The sequence below is a fragment of the Podarcis vaucheri genome (assembly GCF_965113315.1).
Source record: "Podarcis vaucheri genome assembly, chromosome: 4".
In the NCBI taxonomy this organism is placed as follows: domain Eukaryota; kingdom Metazoa; phylum Chordata; class Lepidosauria; order Squamata; family Lacertidae; genus Podarcis; species Podarcis vaucheri.
In genome coordinates, this window is record NC_138762.1 from 10,878,178 (window position 1) to 10,893,558 (window position 15,381).

At 46.4% G+C, this 15,381-nt stretch overlaps 1 protein-coding gene across 1 annotated transcript in view; it reads left to right on the forward strand.

Annotated features, from left to right (window-relative positions):
• Window positions 1–7,629: 7,629 nt before the first annotated feature.
• CAPN5 (calpain 5) overlaps window positions 7,630–15,381 on the forward strand; it is a 90,136-nt gene continuing 82,384 nt past the window's right edge. The window contains exon 1 of the mRNA XM_082219336.1: window positions 7,630–7,733. The gene's annotated coding sequence lies outside the window, so the exon portion shown is untranslated. The remainder of the gene's footprint in view (window positions 7,734–15,381) is intronic.

Consider the following 15,381-nt stretch of genomic DNA (forward strand, 5'->3'; position numbering starts at 1 on the left):
GATTTCTCCAGATCAAGGTGTTCTTCAATGTACAGGTCAGATTGTCTCTTTTTTCTGGTCAATTGTCAGCCTTTAACAAAGGGGTAGGAGAAAGTTTAATGCCCAACCAGTTTGAAACTCCCTTTGAGGCCTGAAACAGGTTGAATATTAACCTTTACTTCCCGCTTCCCCTCCGTTTCCCCCTTGGCTGGGATCTCCCCTTTTAGGTGAACCTTACTCAAACAAAGAAGGAAAGTATTATTATCAGATTCCCTACTATTATAGCGGAGAGGGTAGGGAAACTGTTTTGCCCTTGCCAAAGGAATGTGAAATATACTCGGAGTCGAGTGTGGATTTCATGCTCTTTATTCAGCTCATAGTGGTGAGGAGGAATGGAAGTTCCCCCAGAATGTCTGCTTTATATACATTATTTACACAATGGGCTCCACGTGATTGGCTAATTCCGGGATTCTCCTGTAGGCCAATCAGGTTGCAGATTTACTTCCACCTGGAGCTGGATTGGGTGGTTCCTGTGGACCAATCAGACTGCTGCATTCTGAATCCTATTGTTCTAGGACCAATCAGATTGCCGCCTTTTGGATCCTGTTCAACTCAGTACATAACAGAATGGCTTTGCTGCGAGCCCACAAACACACAGCGGCTCCTGCCTTAATTTTCCTCTCTGTGTTGTGTGTTTTGTTGTGTGTTGTGTTGTGTTAGAAGCCACAACCTCAGCCCAAGGACATCTGAATGGCACTTCAGACAGATAATGAACCACACAGGCATAGCAAAAGTTCAGCTCCCAGTTATGAATCAAAATGCACACACACACACACACACACACACACACACAAATCCACTTTGTCTCCCAGTACGTTTCAAAGTGTCAGTGTTGACTTTTAAAACCCATCAGCCCCAGCTAGCTCCGCTGATGGGAGTTTTAATCTAGAAACACCAGGGAAGAGGCCAGCTTGGCAGAGGGTGACCCCACCTGGAGTCCTGTGTCCTGTGTCAGGGAAAAAACAATGCTGTCCCAGGTTGTAAAGACTGCGGAGAGAATAATTGGGTGCACTCTTCCCACCTTGGATCAAATCTATGCTTCCAGGTGCCGTAAGAAAGCTGCAGAGATAGCGCAGGATAGTGCACACCCCGGAAATGATCTCTTTCAGCTTCTGCCTTCTGGAAGAAGGTCCAGGGTTATAAAGGCCAGGACTAGCCGCCTGAGAAACAGTTTCTATTCAAATGCGATTTTGGTTTTAAACGCAGTGTAAGGCGGGTGGCGCTGTGGGTTAAACCACAGAGCCTAGGACTTGCCGATCAGAAAGTCGGTGGTTCGAATCCCCGCGACAGGGTGAGCTCCCGTTGCTTGGTCCCTGCTCCTGCCAACCTATCAGTTCGAAAGCACGTCAAAGTGCAAGTAGATAAATAGGTACCGCTCTGGCGAGAAGGTGAACGGCGTTTCCGTGCTCTGCTCTGATTCGCCAGAAGCGGCTTAGTCATGCAGGCCACATGACCCAGAAGCTGTACACTGGCTCCCTCGGCCAATAAAGCAAGATGAGCGCCGCAACCCCGGAGTCGGTCACGACTGGACCTAATGGTCAGGGGTCCCTTTACCTTTACCTTTAAGGTAGTCTCTATGGGAGTATATTGTATTTAATTATGGGGTATCAGAGTTTTTAAGGGGCTAACCAGGCTTGGGATAGCAGGCTTGTTGGTTTCTGAATGTCTGGTGTAGATTTTCAGTTTTGTTGTCACTGCCTTGCCGTGGCAAAGGGGCTTGAATAACTCAGAGAAGCTATGAGCTATGCCGTGCAGGGCCACCCAAGATGGACAGGTCATAGTGGAGAGTTTTGACCAAACGTGATCCACCTGGAGCAGGAACCGGCAAGCCATTCCAGTATCCCTGCCAAGAAAACTCCATGGACAACAAATCGGACAATGACAATAAAGATTATTGTATCGTCCAGTTCTGGGCGCCACAAAATAATTATGATATGGACAAGCTGGAACATGTGCAGAGGGCAACCAAGATGATCTGGGAACGAAGCTTTACAAGGAACCAGGGTTGGGCCGGACAGACTCTAAAAGGGCTGCTGCTGCCCAGCAGAAAGTACTGTCCACATTCTTTTAAAGTGCTTTTAATTGTGTTTGTTTAAATTGTTTTAAACTGTTTTCATGTGTTGGGGGTGTTATTCAGCCGGTTCTGTTTATATTTTGATTATGTATTTTGTGTTTTCATATTGTGGTTTGGGCTCGTGAACCACCCTGTGACCCACGGGTCTAGGGCGGTATATAAATTTAATGAATAATTATAATAAATAACGGTTTAGGGAGCTGAGTGTGTTGAGCCTGGAAAAGGGGAGACTGAGAGGAGATGGGATAGCCGCCAGATATCGTCAAGGGCTGTCACACCGAAGAGGGAACAAGCTTGTTTTCTCCTGCTTCGGAGGGCAGGACTCGAACCCGTGGCTTCAAGTTACAAGGAAGGAGATTCCGGCTTAACACCAAGAAGAACTTTCCGACAGTAAGAGCTGTTTGACAGTGGAGCAGACTCCCTTGAGAGGTGGTAGACTCTCCTTCCTTGGAAGTTTTAAAGCAGAGTTTGGATGGCCATCTGTCATGGATGCCGGGGTTGGACTAGATGACCCTGGGGTCCCTTCCAACTCTACAATTCTATTATTCTTTGACCTGTTGTTGTGTTGTGTTCTGTTGTGTATGTGTTGGGCTGTAGTTACAAGCAGAGGGGAAGAAGCTCTCCAAAAAGCTATAGATCATGGGTAGGCAAACTATGGCCTGGGGGCCGGATCCAGCCCAATAGCCTTCTAAATCCAACCCGCGGACAGTCTGGGAATCAGCATGATTTAAAAGGGGCAGAATGTGTCCTTTTATTTAAAATGCAGCTCTGGGTTATTTGTGGGGCATAGGAATTGATTCATATAATTTTTTGTCAAAATATAGTCCGCCCCCCCCACAAGGTCTGAGGGACAGTGGACCAGCCCCCTGCTGAAAACGTTTGCTGTCCTCTGCTATACAGTGGTACCTCGGGTTAAGTACTTAATTTGTTCCGGAGGTCCGTACTTAACCTGAAACTGTTCTTAACCTGAAACTGTTCTTAACCTGAAGCACCACTTTAGCTAATGGGGCCTCCTGCTGCTGCCGCGCCGCCAGAGCACGATTTCTGCTCTCATCCTGAAGCAAAGTTCTTAACCTGAAGCACTATTTCTGGGTTAGCGGAGTCTGTAACCTGAAGCGTATGTAACCCGAGGTACCACTGTAGATCTATATTTAAACCTGGCCGTTTGCTTCAGGAAGTGATAGTAAGCTAATGCTCATTTGGTTGAATGCAACTAGAAAAAATGCAAACTGACTTCCTGGTGTACTGCAAACTAAAGACGCACACTCATACTGTTAACCCGAGACTGCCTGGGGGGTGATACGGAACGGGGGGGGGGCATGTCTTCTTCACCTCCTTCTTCGCTACAATATATCCATTTATTTCCATCTGCCAAGCCCTTCCTCCGGGCGATGCCAGGTGACAGACTATGCAAACATGGACCATTGTCTTCTCAGGATGTGCTTATCTGCACATATCTCCAGCTCTGCATATTCCCCCCTCCCTCCTCCATCCACCTCTCTGCATATTCCTCCCTCCCTCCTCCATCCAGCTCTCTGCATATTCACCCCTCCCTCCTCCATATGTTAATCTGTGTAACCCAACCTCTTAATGTATTCATGATGTAACTGGGATGTATTTTGCACTGTATTCTGGGATATGGAGGGAAATTTCAAAAGTTCATGTCACCCCTTTCTCGCTGTTCAATCTCGCCTTGAACCTGTTGCGCAATAAACTTGGATCTTCTGCAGTTTGCTCCTGCGTCCGGTTGAGCTCATTTTCTTCCGCAGGGACCCACGGACTTAGTCCAATGAGCTGGGTGGCAGAGTAACCCCGCACCCAGATTTTAGCCGTAACAGGGGGAAGAACATGAGACGAGTTCAGCAGGATCAGGCCAATAGCCCATCTAGTCCAGGATCCTGTTCTCATAGTGGGACTCATCCTGAAGAGCAGCTGCCAGTTTGTGCAGACAGTACTGAGCTCGATGGAGCTGACTCTGCAGAAGGCAGCTTTCCAGGTTCCTCGATCGTCCTGATGAGTTCTTTCGAAATCTGTCGTCCTCCTTCTTTATAGCAACCTATTTTTCAGGCTGCCTTGAATCAGGTGTTCCCGCAGCGTTTGAAAATGCCAATTTGCAAACCGCAGGAGAGATATACGTAGACTGAAGTTCTACCTCAGCTAGTTTCTCACTGCCAAAGTCGGCGAAGCAGAGATACTCTGGCTTAAGTGGTTTGTGGATCGCGGCCAAAATTACACTCTTAAGTCCTGAAACATTTAATATTCTCCAAACCCACCCCAATTGCTCAGGTTTTAAGAAACAGCAAATCATGGCATTGCGCTGGTGTACTGTCAAGCAGGTGAAAGAATACAATTTCTTCAGGATCCCTTCAATAAAATCCCTAAATCAGGGTTGGTTAACCCTTTTTTTAAAAGCTTGAGAGGGCCACATTCACCCTCAGCCTATTCACACACATGTGAACAAACACACAGCCCTGCCATGTCTGATCTGTGCAGATCAGCTAAAGAGATCAGCTGATCATAGAATCCTAGAATCATAGAGTTGGAAGAGACCACAAGGGCCATCGAGTCCAACCCCCTGCCAAGCAGGAAACGCCATCAGAGCACTCCTGACATATGGTTGTCAAGCCTCTGCTTAAAGACCTCCAAAAAAGGAGACTCCACCACATTCCTCGGCAGCAAATTCCACTGTCGAACAGCTCTTACTGTCAGGAAGTTCTTCCTCATGTTTAGGTGGAATCTTCTTTCTTGTAGTTTGGATCCATTGCTCCGTGTCCGCTTCTCTGGAGCAGCAGAAAACAACCTTTCTCCCTCCTCTATGTGACATCCTTTTATATATTTGAACATGGCTATCATATCACCCCTTAACCTCCTCTTCTCCAGGCTAAACATGCCCAGCTCCCTTAGCCGTTCCTCATAAGGCATCGTTTCCAGGCCTTTGACCATTTTGGTTGCCCTCCTCTGGACACGTTCCAGTTTGTCAGTGTCCTTCTTGAATTGTGGTGCCCAGAACTGGACACAGTACTCCAGGTGAGGTCCGACCAGAGCAGAATACAGTGGCACTATTACTTCCCTTGATCTAGATGCTATACTCCTATTGATGCACCCCGGAATTGCATTGGCTTTTTTAGCTGCCGCGTCACACTATTGGCTCATGTCAAGTTTGTGGTCAAGAGATCAGCTGATCCCCAGTCACCAAATTACTTGTCAGTTGACCAGGGAGGTGGAATTTGTATCGGCACCAGGGATGCTGTAATTGCATCCTGCATTGAAGATTTGGCATTGAGGATGGGGGTCAGGCTAGAGGACGTCTAAGATCCCTTTGCAACCCCAACACACTATGACTGCAACCTCAGGCCCATGCACGTAAATGAAAACGCACAAAACATGTCCATGTGGGATAGGTGTGTAGTTATGTTGATATGTACAGTATAGGTAGGTATTATATAGAGTAATGTAGGTATGCTTTATGTTATGAAAATAAGGTAGTTTTTTGTGTATGTGTATTGTGTAAATGGTGGGACGCGGGTGGCGCTGTGGGTTAAACCACAAAGCCTTGGACTTGCCGATCAGAAGGTCGGCGGTTCGAATCTCTGCGACAGGGTGAGCTCCCGTTGCTCGGTCCCTGCTACTGCCAACCTAGCAGTTCGAAAGCACATCAAAGTGCAAGTAGATAAATAGTTACCGCTCTGGTGAGAAGGTAAACGGCGTTTGCGTGCGCTGCTCTGCTTCGCCAGAAGCGGCTTAGTCATGCTGGCCACATGACCCGGAAGCTGTACGCCGGCTCCCTCGGCCAGTAAAGCGAGATGAGCGCCGCAGCCCCAGAGTCGGTCACGACTGGACCTAATGGTCAGGGGTCCCTTTACCTTTACTATTGTGTAAATGTGTTTTATATGTTAATAAAAATTAAAAAAGAAAGAAAATGCACCGAACATGCAGTGCTCATGATCTGACTTCTGTGGTCTTATCCCGTTCCACAATCACTGACTGGACCGTAAGAGTTGCTGGATATAACTCAGCCGAAACTGTTGCATCATCTTCTTCCATCTATTTTTAAACTTCTTTTATTGTATGTAGCAGCAACATAACAGCATTCTGTGGTCAAGCCATACAAAGATAACATCGAGCTGCACAATAATAAAGGATGTCGTCATTGCAAATGGAGTTTGTGTGTTTACACAGGGCGTATTTCTAATAGATGAATGCAACAAAATACATGGTACAGTGTTGCTGGTTTTGCTTTCTTTTTTTTTCTTTTTAAAGTAACTGGTATGGGTGGAGAAACCTCTGCAGCAATGCACAGTGAAAGGATGGTGGCCTGACTCTGACTCTTGCTGAACAATGTCATTTAGTCGTGTCCGACTCTTCCTGACCCCATGGACCAGAGCACGCCAGGCACTCCTGTTTTCCACTGCCTCCCGCAGTTTGGTTAAACTCATGCTGGTAGCTTTGAGAACACTGTCCCACCATCTCGTCCTCTGTCGTCCCCCCCTTCTTGTGCCCTCCATCTTTCCCAACATCAGGGTCTTTTCCAGGGAGTCTTCTCTTCTCATGAGGTGGCCAAAGTCTTGGAGCTTCAGCTTCAGGATCTGTCCTTCCAGTGAGCACTCAGGGCTGATTTCCTTCAGAATGGATAGGTTTGATCTTCTTGCAGTCCATGGGACTCTCAGGAGTCTCCTCCAGCACCAGAATTCGAATGCATCAATTCTTCGGCGACTAGCCTTCTTTATGGTCCAGCTCTCACTTCTGTACATCACTACTGGGAAAACCATAGCTTTAACCAGGCATAGGCAAACTAAGCCCTCCGGATGTTTTGGGACTACAACTCCCATCATCCCTAGCTAACAGGACCAGGTAAAAGAATACAACTTCTTCAGGGTCCATTCAATGACATCCCTAAATCAGGGTTAGTTAACCCTTTTTTAAAAAGCTTGAAAGGGCCACATTCACCTATGCACACGCTTACATGTGAACAAACACACAGCCCTGCCTTGTCTGATCTGTGCAGCTCAGCTAAAGAGATCAGCTGATCCGCATTCACCAAATTACTTGTCTGCTGACCAGGGAGTGATGATGGGAGTTGTAGTCCCAAAACATCTGGAGGGCCAAGTTTGCCTATGCCTGCCTTTAACTCTACAATCCTACGATTCCACTGGTGGGAGCCAGGGCATTCTATCCGGAAAGGCAAACGAAAGTTCTTTATGCAATTCATAAATTCCGCGGAAGAATTCAATGCAATCGATTCTGTGGAAGGTGGTAATATTGCTACGTGACATCCTCGGGATCTAAGCAGGGCTTACTCGCGAGTAAAAGCAGCCCGAGGAAGGAGCGTACCCTTAAGAGTCCCTGGGCGACCCGCTCTTGCACGTGCCTAAGTTAAAAACCCCACGGAGTTACTTTCTCCAAGCAAAGGACTGAATGAACGAGTTCTGTGAATGGAAACCCTCCCACGCACCGCCGCTGCCGCGCGCCAGGCGCATGCGCGGGCTGCAGCCCCTCCCCCTCCCCATGCCCCGCCCATTGCCTCCCGAAGCCCCGCCCCGTGCAAGCAAAGTCCTGGAGAGAGGGGAGCTCAGGAGAAAAGAGACCAGATTCTGCAGGAGCTGCCTTTCCTGGGAGGAAGGTAAGGGAAAGCGGGCAGGGCAGGGTGAATCCGGAGTGAATCCGGTTTCCCTCTTGTGCATGCGGTGTGTGTGAGCTTTGCAGCAGCCCCCCACTCCCCCGTGTCAATGCCATGGGACTGCTCTCTCTTCCCCCTCTGGACCCGCAGAAAATCTCCTGCATCTGCGCGCATCTTGCATGTGTGCATGCGCGCACACGCAGACAAAGCGAATGGGAAAAGCGCGGGGTTTGCGGAGACGCATTCGCCTTTCGTTTTCTGTTCTTTGGAAAGCGGGGAGGATGCAGATGTTGGGCTGATGAGGGGAGAGGATGGAGAGACTTCCTTGCCCACAGAAAACAAAACATCCTTCCCTTTTTGCTTTAAAGTCTTGTGACTAGGATATTGGTGCATGCTTGCTTGGTGATGATTGATTGATTGATTGATTGATTAAGAGGAAGGCGGTCAGCAATCGGTAAGAGGAATCCATCTACCTGGAAGGAAGTTCTGCTGGGTCCAGTGGGGCTTTACTCTCGAGCAAGCTCTCCTTGCAGGAGGAAGAGCAGAAGGCTTGCAACTGGGATCCTGCGATCTCTTTGCACTGCTGTTCGTTTGTGCACGCGCAAAAACCACACAAACACACCTGCGGTTTTGGGAACATGCTTCGTTTTAGATCGCTTTCCCCTCAAAACTCTGAGGTCTTCGACACGCTCTGTGCTTCCCTGAATTGCAGTGAGTTTCCAGGGGGTCGATTTTGCTTCCTCCTGGGCAGAAAAAGTCCTGTATCGTCTGGATGAGGCGCGTTATGTAACAATTGTCTCCAGGTGTTCAGGTTGAGTTCACCTGCCACTGTCCTCTGTCCCCCAATCAACATCACGTTCCTTTCGTTCAAAAGCATTTTTTAAAATCACCTTTTATACAGAGTAGCTAACATGGTGCTTTTCCGGATGAAGACGTATTCTAAATGATAAACCCCTATCCTGGAAGCTGTTTCTGCTAATAATAATAATAATAATAAATAATAAAAATACAAATAAATTTTATTTATACCCCGCTCTCCCCAGCCAAGACCGGGCTCAGGGCGGCTAACAACCAATAATCAAAACAAGTTGATTAAAATACAATTCAAAAACAAGGTTAAAACACAACATTAGGGTGCAGCCTCTTCACAGGAGGAGAAAGGAAAAAGAAAGTCAGAAAGGGTCTAGCTTGTTTGCTTGCCTTAGAATTGTAGAGTTGGAAGGGACACCAGTGGTCATCTCAGTGGCGTAGCGTGGGTTGTCAGCACCAGGGGCAAGGCAAGTAATTTGTGCCCCCTAACCCGTGGATTTGCGCCCCCTAACCCTAACCCCCAGATGTTGCACCTGGTGCGGCCGGCCCCCCTGCACCCCCCACGCTACGCCACTGGGTCATCTAGCGTAACCCCCTTGCATCTGCATGCAAAGTAAAATTGGGGTGGTTTTTTTGTTGGGGGGGCGGAAGCAGCATACGGATATGTGAACCGAATTGTTGTCTTAGGCGATTATGAGCCTACTTTTGTTAGAAGCTACAGGGCATATCTGTCTCTAAAGAGTGTGTTTTGATAGTAAAATAACTGCAAGGCAACAGAAAAGATTGAATCAATGCCTGCAGCATTAAGTCACAGCCCTCCCTATTTAATAAATACCTCCCATGCGTTTAATCCACAGACCAGTGTTTCCTTTTTAAAAAAACACACACTTTATTAACCATCTTATTTTACATCTGTATACATTCTCTTATTACATTGCATATCTTATTTATAGCATAACTTCCAACATGTATACAAAGTTTATATACAAAATTTATATATCTAAAAAGAAAAACACAAAACTATTCCCAGATCATATATATACCAACACTACAAACTTCCTGTCAATCACGTTGTAGAATCCTTTTTTTTACAGATGAATGTACTCTTATTGTTATATATTTCTTTGCATTTTATCTACTACATTCGTATATCAAATAGCACCCTTCATCTTGTTTCTCAATTCGATTTCTCTCCAACGTCAATCAAATGCCAGCATAGATAGAGACCCTTTACTGTATTTTTGAACATATACCGTATTTTTTGCTCTATAAGACTCACTTTTCCCCTTCTAAAAAGTAAGGGGAAATGTGTGTGCGTCTTATGGAGCGAATGCAGGCTGTGCAGCTATCCCAGAAGCCAGAACAGCAAAAGGGATCGCTGCTTTCGCTGTGCAGCGATCCCTCTTGCTCTGGCTTCTGAGATTCAGAATATTTTTCCCCCTTGTTTTCCTCCTCCAAAAACTAGGTGCGTCATATGGTCTGGTGCGTCTTATTGAGCGAAAAATACGGTATCTTATATCTATCCCAGTGTTTCCTACTGTACTCTGTGCAGGTCCTGGAAGTCGAGTTTCTAGTCCTTGTGATAGAGGGATTGTGTCTCAAAAGAGAGCCCTGGGAGTTAAAAAAACAAAATCAGGGTTCTCTCCTAAATAATAAAAGGCATATATAGAGTTATTCTCTCCCCCTCCACCTCTAACTGGTGATTTTAGACTAGATGATGTCTGGCTTGTGGAAGAATCTCCTCCTGAGCAAAGGGTGTGACTCTCAAGAAATTAAGCATCCTCATATATGGCATCCTACGCAGGTGGCGCTGTGGGTTAAACCACAGAGCCTAGGACTTGCTGATCAGAAGGTCGGCGGTTCGAATCCCCGTGATGGGGTGAGCTCCCGTTGCTCGGTCCCTGCTCCTGCCAACCTAGCAGTTTGAAAGCACCTCAAAGTGCAAGTAGATAAATAGGTACCGCTCCAGCGGGAAGGTAAACGGTGTTTCCATGCGCTGCTCTGGTTCACCAGAAGTGGCTTAGTCATGCTGGCCACATGACCCGGAAGCTGTACGTCGGCTCCCTCGGCCAATAAAGTGAGATGAGTGCCGCAACCCCAGAGTCAGCCACGACCGGACCTAATGGTCAGGGGTTCCTTTACCTTTACCTTAACCTACTTAACAGGGGTTTTGCAGTTTCTCTGTTCCAAGCATTATCAACTCTCTGCTTTCGTTCTCTTTTTGCCCAACTCAAAGCTTTCCTCGGGGGTTTTCCTCTGAAAACCCACCAGACCACTTCCTGTCCTTTCACATGACTTGAGACGATCCAGAATTTATTTTTCTTTCCGAGGCAAGCAGGCAATCTGCATTCCTGGCTTGTGTGCGCTCTGGATACATTGAAAGCAGTTTTGAAACACATTTGCCTTTCATGGCTTCCCCCCAGAAAATGCTGGGAACAGTAGTGCCTTGAGGGTGCTGGGAACTGTAGCGCTGTGCGGGTGCAAACTACAGTTCCCAAGATTCTTGGGCCCGGGGGGTGGGGGGAGTCATATGCTTTAAATATAAGGTGTGTATGCAGCTCTGAGCCACGCTCTCTATTCTGCTAGCTTGGCATTCTCCAATCTTCCCATTAAATGCAGACGGGATGCTTTTAAGACGGGGTCTCTGGCCCTGTTGGCACATGCAAGTCATTGCTTGATGATGTACCGTATTTTTCGCTCTATAACACGCACCCGACCATAACACGCACATAGTTTTTAGAGGAGGAAAACAAGAAAAAAAATATTCTAAACGAAACAGTGGATGTATGATTTTTGTGGTTCATGCTGTGGCCACAGACATGTGATCTGACGGTGAGTTTGGGGTAGCCCAATGCAAAAATCCTGAGGATCCATGTGGATCCATGCTTTGTAACCACGTTTTTGCACCACTGCGGCCCCAGGCAATAGTGGGTGTGTGATTTTTTTGGTGCAAGCTGTAGCCATGGACATGCTATGTGATCTGATGGTGAATCTGGGGTGACCCAGTGCAAAAATCCTGAGGATCCATGTGGATCCGTGCATTGTAACCAGGCTCTCTGTCCCTCTATTCTCCCCCCTAAGCAGCTCTTCTCCCACTTTGCTGTTTCAAAGTGAGCAAAGCAAGCCACGGAGGAGGGAAGGAAGGGGAACCATGGATCCTCTGCTCACGACTGCAGCAGATCCCCCCGCCATCCATAGGCATTCGCTCCATAACACGCACAGACATTTCCCCTTACTTTCTAGGAGGAAAAAAGTGAGTGTTATGGAGCAAAAAATACGGTATCAAGGGAGGAAACATGCGCAAAATCCATTGCAAATTAAATGCGTTTCACTTCGCTTCTGATCTGATGCCCCACCTCCACCCCCACCCCAGTTGAGGAATATTCAGTATGTTGGCTGATGGGTGTGTCTGTGGGTCAGCCCTGACATGCAATTTTATTGCTGGAGGACATGAAGTTAGAAAAGATGAAAGTGCCTCTGAGCACTGGCAGAGTGCATTCCTCGCCGCCAGGGTGGATTTGATTTCAATAAAATCGATTTAAATCAGTAAGACTTGATTTAAATAATTTCTTTTTACAGAAAGACTCATTCTTGCTAGTGTAATCTGAATATTTACAACCAGATGAAGGTTTCATTTTTGGAATAATAACTTTTCAGAGTAGCTTTTACAGTTATATCAAAAATTACTGATTTGATTATACTGTTAGAAATGCATAGGGACAGATAATTATGAAATTGTTGTGAGGTTTAAGAAGTTAACTGTTTATGTTTGGACAACTTTTCCGCTGGAAGGAGAAAAACAATCATTTCCTTAATAGTAATTTAAACAATTTATTTAACTGAAACAATAACATTATAGCATATGTATCCATGTTTGTTAACTGATGTGGTTAAACAATTTTTAAAAACCCACAAAACTTAGACTGAGTTTTAGCACACATGAAAAACTTAAAGCAAATCCTTATTTCCTGATGAATAGCCTTTGGACTATAATGTAACTTAAATAGAAAACTATCTTTAGAAAGATTTTCTCTCCAAAAGCATTTAATTTTTAAAATCCGATTTAATTTTTAAAAAATCTGATTTAATTTTTAAAAAATCCGATTCAAATAAATAAAAATCTGATTATTATTTTTTTAACCATTGATTTTTATCCACCCTGATCACAGCAGAGTAATTGCAAGGAGCCTTCGTGGTCAACAGTCAGAGGGTAACAACTTTCAGTTCATAAAAGGTTTCCTTGTCTGTTTTTTTTTTCCGGGAGGAAAGGACCCAGTGTGCGGATACTAGCGAGGGGAGGAGGCGCATTGTGCGCCCCGACACTCCCCACTGTGGCGGGCGCTGTACTGGCTGTGACATCGCATGGGGGCGGTGCGTGCGTTAGTCACGCACTGTCCTGACGTCACCTTCCCGCCCGCCTGCTACATTGTAAGGGGCATGTACGCTGGTCACTGCATTGAAAGGGGGCATGTACGCTGGTCACTGTTTTGAAGGGGAGTGAAGAACACACACACAAAAAAAAGGTAACTTGTTAATTTAACGTTTATTTCTATGAGGAGGAGTAATTCTGAGGGGCCAAACAAAGAAATAATAAAAAAGTGACAAAAAAGTTATTTTTATAATGACAAGTTTTGCGGCTCCCATTTTTTCCCCCTTCAGAAACGGGTCCAAGTGGCTCTTTTTGCCTTAAAGGTTGCAGACCCCTGGTTAAAGGGATCAGACAGGAAGTGAGGAGCGGAGACCTCATTGTATAACCCCTAGAGCAGAGTGGGGAACCAATCCCCTGCTCCCAAGGCAGTGTTAGAAACTCAGATATATAAGCTAGGTACCAAAAAGCACCTGAAATCTAGGTTGCAATCGCCCTAACGGAATGTCTATTTGTCAGGGCTTGGGCTAGATCAAACTCGACCCTCCAGCTGATTTAGGACTACAACTCCCATCATCCCTAGCTAACAGGACCAGGGGTCAGGCATGATGGGAATTGTAGTCCGCAAACAGCTAGAGGGCTGAATTTGGGGATGCCTTTACTAGATTCTACAATCCTACGATTCCATGATCCCAACTGCATTGCTTGACTGCAGCTTACTCTTACAACAGCTCTCTTGTCCCAGTATGCGAGAAGGAAAGATGCACACAGCGGAAATGGAAATGTTGTTAACTACAGTGGTACCTCTGGATGTGAACAGGATCCGTTCCGGAGCCCTGTTCTCATCCCGAAGCGAACGCAACCCGTGTCTGCGCATGCGCGGGTCACGACTCGCCGCTTCCGCACATGCGCGTGACGTCATTTTGAGCGTCTGTGCATGCGTGAGCGGCGAAACCTGGAAGTAACACGCTCCGTTACTTCCGGTTCACCACGGAGCGCAACCCGAAAATGCTCAACCCGAAGCTACTTCAACCCGAGGTATGACTGTATATGGATTAAGGCAGAGGTTTATAAACTGGGGTCGCCGACCTGGTGCCCAGAAATCTCCACATCATCGCAATTGAACCCGTGCAGGGCCAGATATAGCTTTGATGAGGCCCTAAGCTACTGAAGGTAATGGGGCCCTTTATATGTCCAGCTGTCCTTTGTCAACAACAAATTGTCGCTGTTTTTTTGCATTGAATATATGCTATACAGTGGTACCTCGGGTTAAGTACTTAATTCGTTCCGGAGATCCGTACTTAACCTGAAACTGTTCTTAACCTGAAGCACCACGTTAGCTAATGGGGCATCCTGCTGCTGCCGCGCCGCCGGAGCACGATTTCTGTTCTTATCCTGAAGCAGTATTTCTGGCTTAGTGGAGTGTGTAACCTGAAGCGTATGTAACCCGAGGCACCACTGTATGGTAATTTACGGTATCTCAATTTAATAGGTATCTCAAGCCATTTGCACACGTTGCCGTGCAACCAGTCCATGCAGAATGGAGGCACCCTATTTATAGAAAAGAGCAAACCGGTGATATTTTGGGGAGCAGGCGAGCAGGCGGGGCCCATGACTTACATCATAGGAGCCTACGCAACACAAAACACTGTTGCTGGATGTAGGTTTTATTTTATTTGTTTTTTATCTTACATTATGGAAATGTACATCCAGTGGGTTTTTTCCTTTAATTTTTTGGGGGGCCCCCAAGAGAGTGGGACCCTAAGCTGTAGCTTGTTTAGCTTATACATAAATCCGGCACTGAACCCGTGCCAGTAGCAAAATGCGCCTGGCGCCTGGCTAATTTCTAACACTGCTCGTAGGGAATCTTCAAGTGGGGAGGGCACAAGTCAGGAGGCAAAACTGGGCAAAGCAATTGATGTGACTCTTGGCTTGGGGCGAGTAGACAGCATTGCAATTGCCCAAACCTGAGGTTCCCATCTCTGGTATGTGTGTGTGTGTTTTGTGTGTATCGATATGGGGGTCTGAGAATAGAGATGAGACTTATTCCTGTATCCTGCTGCACATATGTCACTTAGACAGAGCTGCCAGGGTGTCGTGAGACGGGAATTTAATTAGAGGCTCCTGGGAGATCTCTTGCAATCCTGCTTCCACTGAGTTGCTTATGAGTTCAGGCAATTGTGCTGACGTCTCACTCTGTGTTGGGAGCGACGGTGGAATTCCGCCTCTCGGAGCTGGATCTCTGTATGAGTTGCTGTTCTTCTGCTCACGCTTCCTCCCATCTTCCCTTGAGTGCACCTCCTGATTTTTATTTTTATTTTAAATAACTTCTTATTAGATTTTCCACGATGATAAAACAAAGCACAAAGCAAAATGATACGCGAAAACAGAAAAAGAAAAAGGGGGGGGGACGGGACAATAAACAGATAAACAATAACAACAAACTTAGTTCTTCACAAATCCAACCTTTTAAAC